This window comes from Aegilops tauschii, chromosome 6 (genome assembly GCF_002575655.3).
Source record: "Aegilops tauschii subsp. strangulata cultivar AL8/78 chromosome 6, Aet v6.0, whole genome shotgun sequence".
Classification (NCBI taxonomy): Eukaryota; Viridiplantae; Streptophyta; class Magnoliopsida; order Poales; family Poaceae; genus Aegilops; species Aegilops tauschii.
This window is the reverse complement of record NC_053040.3, coordinates 475257563-475272385: the sequence shown is the minus strand read 5'-3', so window position 1 is coordinate 475272385 and position 14823 is coordinate 475257563.

The window sequence follows — 14823 nt, the reverse complement described above, 5'->3', positions numbered from 1 at the left end:
TGCCTAGTCAATATATCTGAAATATTCGATGCACATGATTAGTCCGCAAAAGCATTGCCATCAATCACCAAAGCCAACTAAGGGATAAAAATGCCCTTACAGGACACCACGCTGGAGATAGAACTGCACATAAGGTATTGCAATCCGGTTTTTATTGGCCTACTCTCTTCAAGGATGCCTGTAAGTTTGTCTTATCTTGTGATGAATGTCAAAGAATTGGTAATATTAGTAGACGTCAGGAAATGCCTATGAATTATTCACTTGTTATTGAACCATCTGATGTTTGGGGCTTTGATTATATGGGACCGTTTCCTGCCTCTAATGGATACACACATATTTTAGTGGCTGTTGATTATGTTACTAAGTGGGTAGAAGCTATTCCAACTAATAGTGCTGATCATAACACCTCTATTAAGATGCTTAAAGAAGTTATTTTTCCAAGGTTTGGAGTCCCTAGATATTTAATGACTGATGGTGGTTCACATTTTATTCATGGTGATTTCCGTAAAATGCTTGCCAAGTATGATGTTAATCATAGAATTGCATCTCCTTATTGTTGGGGATCGTAGCAGAATTTAAAATTTTTCCTACGCATCACCAAGACCCATCTATGGAGTATACTAGCAACGAGGGGAAGGGAGTGCATCTACATACCCTTGTAGATCGCGAGCGGAAGCGTTCCAATGAACGGGGTTGATGGAGTCGTACTCGCCGTGATCCAAATCACCGATGACCGAGTGCCGAACGGACGGCACCTCCGCGTTCAACACACGTATGGAGCAGCGACGTCTCCTCCTTCTTGATCCAGCAAGGGGGAAGGAGAGGTTGATGGAGATCCAGCAGCACGACGGCGTGGTGGTGGAAGTAGCGGGATCCCGGCAGGGCTTCGCCAAGCTTCTGCGAGAGGGAGAGGTGTTGCAGGGGGAGAGGGAGGCGCCAGGGGCTGTGGTGCTGCTGCCCTCCCTCCCCCCACTATTTATAGGACCCCTGGGGGGCGCCGGCCCTGGGAGATCAGATCTCCAAGGGGGGGCGGCCAAGGGGGAAGGCGGGTGGCTTCCCCCCAAGCCAAGTGGGGCGCCCCCCACCCCCAGGGTTTCCAACCCTAGGCGCAGGGGGAGGCCCATGGGGGGGGCGCCCCAGCCCACTAAGGGCTGGTTCCCTTCCCACTTCAGCCCATGGGGCCCTCCGGGATAGGTGGCCCCACCTGGTGGACCCCCGGGACCCTTCCGGTGGTCCCGGTACAATACCGATAACCCCCGAAACTTTCCCGGTGGCCGAAACTGGACTTCCTATATATAATTCTTCACCTCCGGACCATTCCGGAACTCCTCGTGACGTCCGAGATCTCATCCGGGACTCCGAACAACTTTCGGGTTTCTGCATACTAATATCTCTACAACCCTAGCGTCACCGAACCTTAAGTGTGTAGACCCTACGGGTTCGGGAGACATGCAGACATGACCGAGACGCCTCTCCGGTCAATAACCAACAGCGGGATCTAGATACCCATGTTGGCTCCCACATGTTCCGCGATGATCTCATCGGATGAACCACGATGTCGAGGATTCAATCAATCCCGTATACAATTCCCTTTGTCAATCGGTACGTTACTTGCCCGAGATTCGATCGTCGGTATCCCAATACCTTGTTCAATCTTGTTACCGGCAAGTCACTTTACTCATACCGTAATGCATGATCCCGTGGCTAACTCCTTAGTCACATTGAGCTCATTATGATGATGCATTACCGAGTGGGCCCAGAGATACCTCTCCGTCATACGGAGTGACAAATCCCAGTCTCGATCCGTGCCAACTCAACAGACACTTTCGGAGATACCCGTAGTGTACCTTTATAGTCACCCAGTTACGTTGTGACGTTTGGCACACCCAAAGCACTCCTACGGTATCCGGGAGTTGCACGATCTCATGGTCTAAGGAAAAGATACTTGACATTGGAAAAGCTCTAGCAAACGAACTACACAATCTTTTATGCTATGCTTAGGATTGGGTCTTGTCCATCACATCATTCTCCTAATGATGTGATCCCGTTATCAATGACATCCAATGTCCATAGTCAGGAAACCATGACTATCTGTTGATCAACGAGCTAGTCAACTAGAGGCTTACTAGGGACACGTTATGGTCTATGTATTCACACATGTATTACGATTTCCGGATAACACAATTATAGCATGAACAATAGACAATTATCATGAACAAAGAAATATAATAATAACCATTTATTATTGCCTCTAGGGCATATTTCCAACACTTATCACCCACAGTCTAGTGGTCAAATAGAATTGAGCAATAGAGAACTCAAATTAATTTTGCAAAAGACTGTTAATAGATCTAGAAAGAATTGGTCCAAGAAACTTTATGATGCATTATGGGCCTATAGAACTGCATATAAAAATCCCATGGGTATGCCTCCGTATAAAATGGTTTATGGAAAAGCATGTCACTTACCTCTCGAACTAGAACATAAGGCATATTGGGCTATTAAAGAGCTCAACTATGATTTCAAACTTGCCGGTGAGAAGAGGCTATTTGACATTAGCTCACTTGACGAATGGAGAACCCAAGCCTATGAGAATGCCAAGTTGTTTAAAGAAAAAGTTAAAAGATGGCATGACAAAAGAATACAAAAGCGTGAGTTTAATGTAGGTGATTATGTATTATTATACAACTCTCGTTTAAGATTTTTTGCAGGGAGGTCTATCGTTCCGGTGCCATAAAAATCAACAAATTCGAAGGCACAAATCCGAAGGTGGTGAACGGTCAAAGAATCAAACATTATATCTCAGGTAATCCTATAAACGTTGAAACTAATATTATTGAAACCGTAACCCCAGAGGAATACATAAGGGACACTTTCCAGAACGTTTCAGACTCCGAAAAGGAATAGGTATGTGGTACGGTAAGTAAACCGACTCCAAAACAGTTCTAATGGCAATTTTTCTCCGTTTTGGAATATTTAGAAAAATAGAAAAATAAGAAGCAGACCGGGAAGGACACGAGGCCTCCACAAGGGTGGAGGGCGCGCCCTACCCCCCTGGGCGCGCGCCCCTGCCTCGTGGACTCCGTTTTCTTGCATGATACGTATTTTGGTCGGTAAAAATTCATTATATAATCTCCTGAAGGTTTTGACCACCGTATCATGCAATTATCCTCTGTTTTTGTTTCAGCTGTTTCTGTAGCAGATTTGGAGCAAGATGTCATCTCAGGATTCCAACGGAGAGAGCTATGTCTCACACCTCATTGCTGACCCAAAGACCTATGGGGATCTATCTCCTTGTGGTCGAACTACGGATGAGGAGGATGCTCATTTGATGAGGATCAATGATTCAAGTTCGGAGGAGGAGGATGTCCCTCTACCTCAACCTGGGGATATGCACGTGAATTTCAAGAAATCTAGTCTCCCTGAGAGGGCTAAACTATCTAACAACCGATCTATTCCTTCTCGTTTTCGGCAGAAAAGCAAAGGAGATTTATGTGACAAGATTTTGAAGCTGGAATCGGAGGTCGATGATTTAAAGGAGGAAATTGCCCTTCTCAATTACAGTATGAAGAAGCTAAAGACACAACTGTCATCATCAACAACTCCATCATCACCTCCTCCGAAAAAGGAAAACTAAGTATCTGGTATGGGCACTCCCCTTGGCAATTGCCAAGCTTGGGCGAGGTGCCCCGGTATCGTATCACCATCACACTCCTATCTTTACCGGGTTTTTTTCTTAGTTCGATCCTTTTAGTAATATCTTGATCTAGCAGAATAAAGTTTTTGGTATGATTTAGTTTTGAGTTTTGCTTTATGATCTCTCTATGTAATCGAGTCCTTGAGCTATATAATAAATATTAGTGTTGAGTTAAGGGCTTGATTATCTTGCCATGATCTTGAGGGAATAAAATAAAAAGAAAGAATAAAAAGAAACAAATAGATCATATTGATCTTATGGAGAGTAATGACTTCACATAGAAAGAGTATGATGATTAAAAGTTGTTGAGAGTTGACGAACATAGTTTTGGTCATCGTTGCAATTAACAGGAAGTAATAAAGAAAGAGAGGTTTCACATATAAATATACTATCTTGGACATCTTTTATGATTGTGAGCACTCATTAAAATATGACATGCTAAAGAGTTGATGTTGGACAAGGAAGACAACGTAATGGGTTATGTTTTCTTACATCTGAAATAAAGTATATTGTCATGGATCATCCAACATGTTGAGTTTGCCTTTCTCCCTCATGCTAGACAATTCTTAGCACCAAGTAGAGATACTACTTGTGCTTCCAAATATCCTTAAACCCAGTTTTGCCATGAGAGTCCACCATATCTACCTATGGATTGAGTAAGATCCTTCAAGTAAGTTGTCATCGGTGCAAGCAATAAAAATTGCTCTCTAAATTTGTATGACTTATTAGTGTGGGAGAAAATAAGCTTTATACGATCTTGTGATATGGAAGAAATAAAAGTGACGGACTGCATAATAAAGGTCCATATCACAAGTGGCAATATAAAGTGATGTTCTTTTGCATTAAGATTTCGTGCATCCAACCATGAAAGCGCATGACAACCTCTGCTTTCCTCTGCGAAGGGCCTATCTTTTACTTTTGTCTCTTACCCTTATGCAAGAGTCATGGTGATCTTCACCTTTCCTCTTTTTACATTTTATCCTTTGGCAAGCACAGTATGTTGGAAAGATCCTGATATATATACCCAATTGGATATAAGTTAGCATGAACTATTATTGTTGACATTACCCTTGAGGTAAAAGGTTGGGAGGCGAAACTATAAGCCCCTATCTTTCTCTGTGTCCGATTAAAACTCCGTAACCATAAGTATCGCGTGAGTGCTAGCAATTGTGAAAGACTAAATGATAGTTGAGTATGTGAACTTGCTGAAAAGCTCTTGCATAGACTCTTTCTGATGTTATGATAAATTGCAATTGTCTCAATGACTGAGACTATAGTTTGTTAGTTCTCAATAAAGTTTCTGATTCATACTTGACATTGTGAATAGATTGTTACTTGAGCATAAGAAATCATATGACAATATCCATATATGTTGCTGTTACAAGAATGATCATGATGCCCTCATGTCCGTATTTTATTTTATCGACACCTCTACCTCTAAACATGTGGTCATATTTATCGTTATCGGCTTCCGCTTGAGGACAAACGAGGTCTAAGCTTGGGGGAGTTGATACGTCCATTTTGCATCATGCTTTTATATCGATATTTATTGTATTATGGGCTGTTATTACACATTATGTCACAATACTTATGCCTATTCTCTCTTATTTTACAAGGTTTACATGAAGAGGGAAAATGCCGGCAGCTGGAATTCTGGGCTGGAAAAGGAGCAAATATTAGAGACCTATTCTGCACAACTCCAAAAGTCCTGAAACTCCACGGAAGTTATTTTTGGAAATAATAAAAAATACTGAGCGAATAAAATACCAGAGGGGACCCACACCCTGGACACGAGGGTGGGGGGCGCGCCCTACCCCCTGGGCGCGCCCCCCTGCCTCATGGGCCTCCTGGTGGCCCTCCGGTGCCCATCTTCTGCTATATGAAGTCTTTCGTCCGAAGAAAAATCATAAGCAAGCTTTCGGGACGAGACTCCGCCGCCACAAGGCGGAACCTTGGCGGAACCAATCTAGGGCTCTGGCGGAGCTGTTCTGCCGGGGACACTTCCCTCCGGGAGGGGGAAATCATCGCCATCGTCATCACCAACACTCCTCTCATCGGGAGGGGGCCAATCTCCATCAACATGTTCACCAGCACCATCTCCTCTCAAACCCTAGTTCATCTCTTGTATCCAATTCTTGTCTCTAAGTTTGAGATTGGTACCTGTAGGTTGCTAGTAGTGTTGATTACTCCTTGTAGTTGATGCTAGTTGGTTTATTTGGTGGAAGATCATATGTTCAGATCCTATATGCATATTAATACCCCTCTGATTATGAACATGAATATGCTTTGTGAGTAGTTACGTTTGTTCCTAAGGACATGGGAGAAGTCTTGCTATTAGTAGTCATGTGAATTTGGTATTCGTTCGATATTTTGATCAGATGTATGTTGTCTCTCCTCTAGTGGTGTCATGTGAACGTCGACTACATGACACTTCACCATTATTTGGGCCTAGAGGAAGGCATTGGGAAGTAATAAGTAGATGATGGGTTGCTAGAGTGACAGAAGCTTAAACCCTAGTTTATGCGTTGCTTCGTAAGGGGCTGATTTGGATCCATATGTTTCATGCTATGGTTAGGTTTACCTTAATACTTCTTTTGTAGTTGCGGATGCTTGCAATAGGAGTTAATCATAAGTGGGATGCTTGTCCAAGTAAGGGCAGCACCCAAGCACCGGTCCACCCACATATCAAATTATCAAAGTACCGAACGCGAATCATATGAACGTGATGAAAACTAGCTTGACGATAATTCTCATGTGTCCTCGGGAGCGCTTTCCTCTATCTGTTATAAAAAAATTGTCCAGGCTTGTCCTTTGCTACAAAAAGGATTGGGTCACCTTGCTGCACTTTATTTACTTTTGTTACTTGTTGCTCGTTACAAATTATCTTATCACAAAACTATCTGTTACCTATAATTTCAGTGCTTGCAAAGAATACCTTGCTAAAAACCGCTTATCATTTCCTTCTGCTCCTCGTTGGGTTCGACACTCTTACTTATCGAAAGGACTACGATAGATCCCCTATACTTGTGGGTCATCATGGACTACAAGAATGTGGTTGATGATATCAAAGAAGGCTCGCTTGGGAGGTATAGGGCCATCATCAAGGAGATTAAGGAATGGTCATCAAATTATTCTCGATGCTCTTTCATCCATGATTTGAGGAATTTTAACTTCAAAGCTTACAATCTTGCTAAATGTTCTCTTTCGTTAAGCGTCAGACGCCATGTTTGGCTTGGCAAGCCTCATGATCCGGTTACTGTACCCATGAAATTTTTGAATCAATAAATCTTAGTAGGATTGTCTCAAAAAATGCAAAAGAGTTATTTTGTGTTGATCCTTAATCAATTGTCATTATTCCCTTACTCCAAGTACCCACACCTTATTCCCCTTACTCGCCCCTTCACGGCACTTGATGTGGCCAAGGTGTTCATGCAGGAGATTTATAAATTACATGGGTTGCCATTAGGTATCATATCAGACCGAGATCGCATCTTTACCAGCCAAGTGTGGCAGAAACTATTCCACATGTGTCATACCGAGTTGAACATGAGCTCTTCCTATAATCCGCAAACGGACGGACATACAGAGAGAGTCAATCAGTGTCTCGAGACATACTTGCGCTGCTCAGTGCACTCGTGTCCACGGAATTCGGCTAAATGGTTGGCCTTAGCTAAATACTGGTATAACACCTACTTCCACTTGGCTCTTCGACGGACCCCATTCGAGGTAATCTATGTGCATTTGTTAAGAGAGTTTGGCATTTCCCAAGTGGAAGATGCCACTTTGCCAGACCTAGCATCATGGCTCAAAGAGCGAGAATTTCTGATGGAACATTTGCAGTAGCAGCTGAAGAACGCCCAAGACACGTGAAGGCTCAAGCTGATAAATATCACACCAACATATCTTTTGAAGTTAGTGATGCGGTGTTACTCAAACTACAACCGTCCATTCAGACTTTCGTGGCCCGACGTCCGTTTCAGAAGCTTGCATTCAGGTACTACAGATAGTACACAGTTCAAACCAAGATTGGAGGGACATACCGTCTGAATCTGCCAGCAACTAGCAGGATACATCTTGTGGTTCATGTTTTTCTGCTCAAGCGTGTAGTGGGCGCCACCGTGCCGGTAAGCGCCTATCTGCCACCTACTAACGCTTTTCTACAGGCTGAACACACTCTGGCCCGTGTCTTGGACCAGCAAACAAGGCGTATCGCAGCCTCGCATCTTTGTGCAGTGGGAGGACCTCCCTGCATCGCTGGTGACCTGGGAGGATCCCAAGCAACTACAACAGACATTTCCCACAATGTCGCCTTGGGGGAAAGGCGGCTTACAAGGAGGGGAGAATGGCACGACTACTACCATGTGCCACAGCCGCAACGAGGACACTGACGCAACGGGCCCACGTGATAGCGAGCAGGGTGGAGAGAGAGAGAGAGAGAGAGAGAGAGTACGGAACCCTGACAAGGGAGGCCCACCAGCGCGCGTGTGTGTGGTGAGTGACCTGCGAGCCGAACGAGTGGTGTTAAGTGTGTGGGCTAAGTCCCGTGGGAATCATCGATCACTACTTGCAACCAAACGAACCAAAGAAGAGAAGCTGATCTTCTCCTTCCTATTGTACACAAACGAGTTTAATTCTCTAATAGTGTCACAAAACAGTTTAATTCTCTCACGTGACCCACTGCTGTACACAAACGACATGAGAAATAAAATGATTACACTCTTCAAGAGCCAGGTCATAAGCATATACGTATGAAAGAGAATCCAAGTGACAAGAGCACATCTAGAAGTTTCGATTCATGCATGGCAAAATGTTTAACGGAACCACTAGGTCGAACCGATTTGTTATTCACATAACTCTTTTTTTGAAAATCTATTCACATAACTTTGTAAGCAACTCTTCGTTATCCATAACTCACAACTTACTTATCTCCCATCTCCATTTAGGTACGAATACATGAGTTTATCACACCAGGGTTAAACGTCCATGTGATTTTTTTAAAGAACTATAATTGCTAGGACAATATGCAAATGCAACACATAATTTCTGAAAGTAAAGAGAAAAATTATGAATTGACATAAACTCTAACAAGACTTATCTCGCAAAAAAGAAAACTCTAACAAGACTTACACAAAATAGAGATGGTTATATTAGCCTACCCGCAAAAAAAATAGAGATGGTTATACATATTAGCTAACCATTACATACACACATCCTCTCTTTTTTTGCGGGGACACGCATCCTATTTTAGATGGCTAGTTTTTTTCTTTTACGTTATTAGCACTTAGTGCTCACACACGATTCTTACTATTGACAAAATCCATTATGTGTGATAGAGCTAGTAAACAAACTTATAATAAGAAGTCACAAAAAAACTTACAATAAAAAGCTGTAATTCCAAAAGAAATAATAATTTTTTTAGAAGACCAAAAGAAATAATAATAATAATAATAATAATAATAATAATAGTAAAAAGAAATAATAACTGTTTTTTTTGGGTGAAGGACACTTTATTGATTACTTGGGAAGTTCAAAGGAATACAAAAAGGGCATGTGGATAGCCTAGTCACAAGTGACGACCCTGGCTAAGAGAAACTGAAAATTTAACCAAGCTATGAGCTTCTTTGCTTGTGTTCCTACCTTGAGAGCTCCCTCTTTGTCGTTTGAGAGCATTCATTCAATGTCAAAGCGCAATTCACATTCCTGCAGATCATATGATGTGCCATTCCTGCAGGGTAATTCCTTAGCTATTCACATTAGTTGTAGGCTACTAAGATATTATAAATAGTGGAGAAATTCTTTGGAGTGTGGTTACAGTTTCAATGTTGATTCAGTATACAAGTTTAACACTCGTGATCTGAAACCAGTGAACAACTGAAACTGTAGTTTTTTTTCGATAAAGGACATTTCATTGAATAGATATATCGAGGTGATACAATCATATCGAAAGAAAGCCCGGCCTCTGCATAGCTAGATGCACACAGCCAAAAAATCCAAAGCACCCTAAAAATAAAATAATTTGATACAGTGCCAAGCAATAAATCATGTCCAGCCTAAGGAGTGGTAGATCCTATCCGTAAATCACACCGCCATCCATGGGGGTAGAAAACCTCCCTGGCCGTACGCTCCAGCCGTGTAGACGCCATCATAAAAATGTCCCTGTCTTCCGGCTTCTGCAGGATAGACCAAGTACGGAGCCATCGTGTACAAACATGAATAACCTGCATAGGAGATGAGACACATTTATTGTTAAAAACCACATCATTCCTAGTAAGCCACATTGCCCAGCATAAGGCCGCCGCTCCCACAAGAATATGTGCAGAAAATTGTTTCTCTATACCCTGCAACCAGTTGCCGAACATATTCCGTGCACTACGTGGTGGGTATAAATTCGAAGCTACTTGGACCATAGCCCAAACTGCCCGAGCGAACTTGCACTCAAAAAATAGGTGTTTGATAGACTCGTCATGTTGGCAAAAGACACATGTCTTGGAACCATGCCAGTTTCGTCGTGCCAGATTATCTCTAGTTAGGATGACTCCTTTGTTAAGAAACCAGAGGAAAATCTTCACTCTTAGGGGAATTTGTAGCTTCCACAATTTCCTGTTATCTACAGGAACATCACAATGAACCATTGCATCATACATGGATTTGACCGAAAATTTGCCATTCTGATGCAAGTTCCATCGAAAAGTGTCCGGATCATCTGACAGTTGAATGTCCTCCAGGCGAGTGAGTAATTCATTCTATGCTGTCAGACGAGTGCCCAAAAGATCCCTACGGAAAGAAATATCGGGGTTTTCCTGTCCTAATACTTGTTTGATCGTGACAAATTTATGTCTGATGATCCGGTACAAGCTCGGATATTGCACCATTAGGGGAGTGTTCCCTAGCCAGGTATCTTCCCAGAAACGAACCTGAGCACCGTCCCTAACCAAGAAGGTCCCAGATTGGAAGAAGAATTCCTTGGCCTTCATGACACCACTCCAAAAATGTGAATCCCCAGGTTTCCAATGAATTTGAGAAATGGAATTGGATCCCACATACTTGTTGCGAATGATTTCCTGCCATACTCCATTCTCAGTGAGTAATTTATAGACCCACTTGCTGAGAAGAGCGATATTTTTAATCTCAAGGTCTTGGATTCCCAGGCCCCCTTGGCTTTTAGGTCCGCATAATACGCTCCACCTAGCCAGTCTATATTTCTTGGTTTTGTTATCACACTGCCAAAAAAATCTGGATCTAAAGTAATCTAGACGCTGTAGAACCCCTTTCGGCAGGTGGAACTGTAGTTATAGTTCTTGTATCAGAGCAACAACGCGGGCATCCTTGACTGTATTCTTTGCTTTGCGGAGCTAGCTTCTTTTAACCAATTCTGTGGTACCCTTAGCTTAAGAACGGGAAAAAAGCTATAAGTAAGGCCATTGGTTTAGTAGCTGATAGCTGGGGTGAGGTTAACTTAAGCTGGGAGTTAGTTAAGAACACCCAGCCAAAACAGTGAAACATGTGTGAGAAACAACAGAACCAAACCAAAAGGAGGAAGACCAGGGAGAAAAATGGTTCAAACACTGGGTGGAAAGAATAGATAGAAAATACTAGGTGAAAAATCAGATGCAAAATGGTGGGAAACAAAAAAAATGTAGATTGGAAAATAAACAAAGAAAAAACTAGCAGTACTTTAAAGTTCCTAGGATTGTTCAGCAGTACTTCCTAGGAGGTTTTCACCCTGTTTCTTGAGTAAATGTGTACCTAGCAAAAGAAGTACCTAGCATGTACCCTGTTTCTTGAGTAAATGTGTACCTAGCCACGGTCCAAATTAACTTACCTTCGCTTTCCCAGTTATCTAGAGGCCCGAATTAACATGTACCTAGTTTTTATTGAGGTTTACTTTTCTAGAGATTACCCAGTTGTCTTTTTAATACTAATTATTTAGCAAATGCAAATTCGATTCCTATTTCGTGTTTTGTTTTAGCCGACGGTGAAATGTGGCAGATTATCCTCCTTTTTGGCTAGCAAGTTGCACCTGATTTTTATAAGAGCGCGGCGCGCTAGTTAAATTGAATGATTGCATTATAGTCAACTTTCAAGTGAAATGTTCTGTTCCAGTTCATTCTTGTTCATGATTCCATTGAATCTGGTTTATTGAAACAATTCTGCCTCTGTGTTGCATCATTTGGAACTATATTTATCATTTCACTTTAGCTGCTAAACATTTAAAGGAATCACAGCTTCATGTGATGTCTAATCTTAACATATGCTCGAGAAATGAAACTTGTATTTATGTGCAGAGCCCATGTTCTTTTTTTCTGTGACTGGTGTCTGGTGCAATGCTCCACTATGAGATGGCTAGTTTCTTTTTGATGTATACAAGTTATAGTCAAGAAGCTCTGACTGGTTAATGATTTGCATGAACACTTGTGTGAATATTCTTTTGAGCTGAAGTGGCTAGCATGTTGATGCTTAAATTATGAAGTAGTTTTGGTCAAGTTCGAAATAGTTGCAAATTGATCTGCCTCGTGTCTTTGTTTTTCTTTGAACTGAAGAATTGCCTTGGTTTTTTATCGATGTCTTCTTCTTCTTAAAGGTCATCAAGTGGTTTTCTCAATAATATTAAATGGTTAGCCAATATACATCAGTTTCCTCTTTCTATGTATTGTGTAGCCGACGGTTACATGTGGCTGATCATCATCTTGATTTGTTCAGTTTGACCTGATTGTTAGAGGAGTTTGGAACACTGCTTGTTAGATTGAATGGAGCGATTGCATTACAGTCAACTTGTGAGTGAAATGTTTATGTCGCAATTTATTCTCCATGTGTGCATTGCAATCTGGTTAGGTATTGAATTGCCCTGTTATAGACGTATAGTTCCTTTTCTCTCTGTATCTGGTGCAGGGCCATGTCGAGTACCATTTCTCGAAAGTAGATTGCACAATTTGTCACAGCACGTATTGTGTGCCATTCCTGCAGGGTGATTCCTCAGTTGCTCACATCACTTGTAGGTCCCATTATCTGTTGCATGCATGCCCCCTCTGGCATCTGCACACGTGTGTGATAAATATATCCATTGTGGCTGCAATATGTTTGAATGAGATCCACTATGAGTCTGCTAGTTTTTTGTTGATGTACACAAAGTTATGATCGAGAAGCTCCAACTGCTAATGGTTGCATGGAATTCATATTACTGTGAATATCCTTTTGAGCAGAGGTGGCTACCGTGCACGTTGATGCTGAAATTACTAAGTCGTTCTGGTCAGCGTTTGAAATACTCCCTCCGTCCCATAATACCTGCCTGTTGTTTCTTAGAGACTACAGGTGGTCTTCTTAATGATTCTACAAATTTAGCAAATATACGCGTTTCTGTTTTTTGTTGTAGCCGATGATGAAATGAGGCAGATTTTCCACTTTCCTGACCAAGCAAATTGCGCCTGGTTTTAGAAGAGCTTGGAGCACTATTTGTTAAATTGAATGATGAGGTTACAGCAGTCAACTTTTGAATGCAATGTTCTGATGCAATTCGTTCTTGTTCATGATACCGTAGCATCTGATTAGGCATGTAAATATCACATCTGTCTGTTGCATCATTTGGAATTATATTTATCATCCCACTTCATCATTTACAACCATGTTTAACATTTCACTTCAGCTGCTAACCATTGTAAGAATCAATGTTTCATGAGATGTTGATTCTGTACAAAACCTGTAGTGGTAAGCACAAGAAGGTTTGTCATGGTCATTTACTAATTGCCGGGCATGTTTCTATGAAAAAGATGCCAGCCATGTTCCATTGTTTTCTCAGCAACTTTTCTCTTGCAAGAAAGCACCTGGGATTGTGTCGCAAAGCAGTTAAGAAGAGTAATTAAGTTGAAAAGCTGCTCTGATCGTTTGCTACTGCATGCAGTATGTTTTTTCAGTAAAGCATGCGATGCAGTTGTAGTAGTAGGGATTACTATCAAGTTCTAATCGTCTTCTGGGCTACGCCCATCCTGTTTGAGAGCTAGTGTAGTTAGAACTTCAACGCCCAGCCCAGCCCCATTCCAGGACATTCTTATTTTTCCTCGATTGACATCTGCCGTCGCCACGACAAGCTGTTCCTTGAGTTTGAGTAACCAACCAAACTAGTGTAGCACGGTTAGGAACTGTACTTTTCGTCCCTGAATTCGCTTCATGCATGGCGAGACTCTTCAGTGTTCTTTGGTATGAAGAAGATTAGCGCATTAGCATTTTGAACTGTACGTTTTTCTCTTTAGTACCTACATTACTTATGTTTTAGTATGATTATTTAATATCGTTGTACTTGTAATTTTTGCTGACTTTGATTTGAAGTTCTTGATCTTGTTAGTTGCAAGCATGGTGGTTCTGCTAGACTAGTAGTGTAGGAACATGAAGAATTCAAACCCATGATCTGGATACTCCTATGAATTGCTTTTGATACTGCATTAGCTAGCAATACTGCTGGCTGATGGCGTGCAATCGTTTTTGATACTGGATTAGCAGTTCCCTCTGCTGGGAGGGCGTGTGTCGACAGCACTGTAGATGCTAAATACTTATAATGTTTCATTCTAGTAATGGAACGGGGGCCTGTAGGTTCCATGGACTCTACTGTTTCCTGAGCTCGAGAATGCAAATGCTTGGCGCTACATTTTCAGGTTGAAGCAGGCTTGACAGCAGGTTCATTTTCAGGTCAGCTGTGCTCTTGAGACTTGATGGGAGCTTTGCAAAACTCGTGCTCCAAATTTCACTGCATGTGTATGTGCAACATAGTATTGGTAGAGATCGATGGAGCCGGCCGGCGCATGCAGTGGCGTATGACCGTATGGACGTGAATTAATGTACAGTCTGGAGCTTTAACCTGGATGGCCTGTCTGACCCCGGAGCAGCATAGTCGCTGCTTTTAGTTTTGTAACACCATCGACGTAAACCCCCATGTGTAAAACTATGGACCTTCCTATGAATTCTTTCAAAAGGAGTCCAAGCGCCAATGCCTTCTCACGCTAGTGTGTACTCGTTCCCGGTGCCTCGCAATCCTTTCTAAGGCCATCTCCAAGTGGACCCGCAACCGTCCGGACCGTCGAAGTCATCCAACGCCGACCTGTATCGGTCCGCGGACCGGTCCGGATGTGATTTCTCTT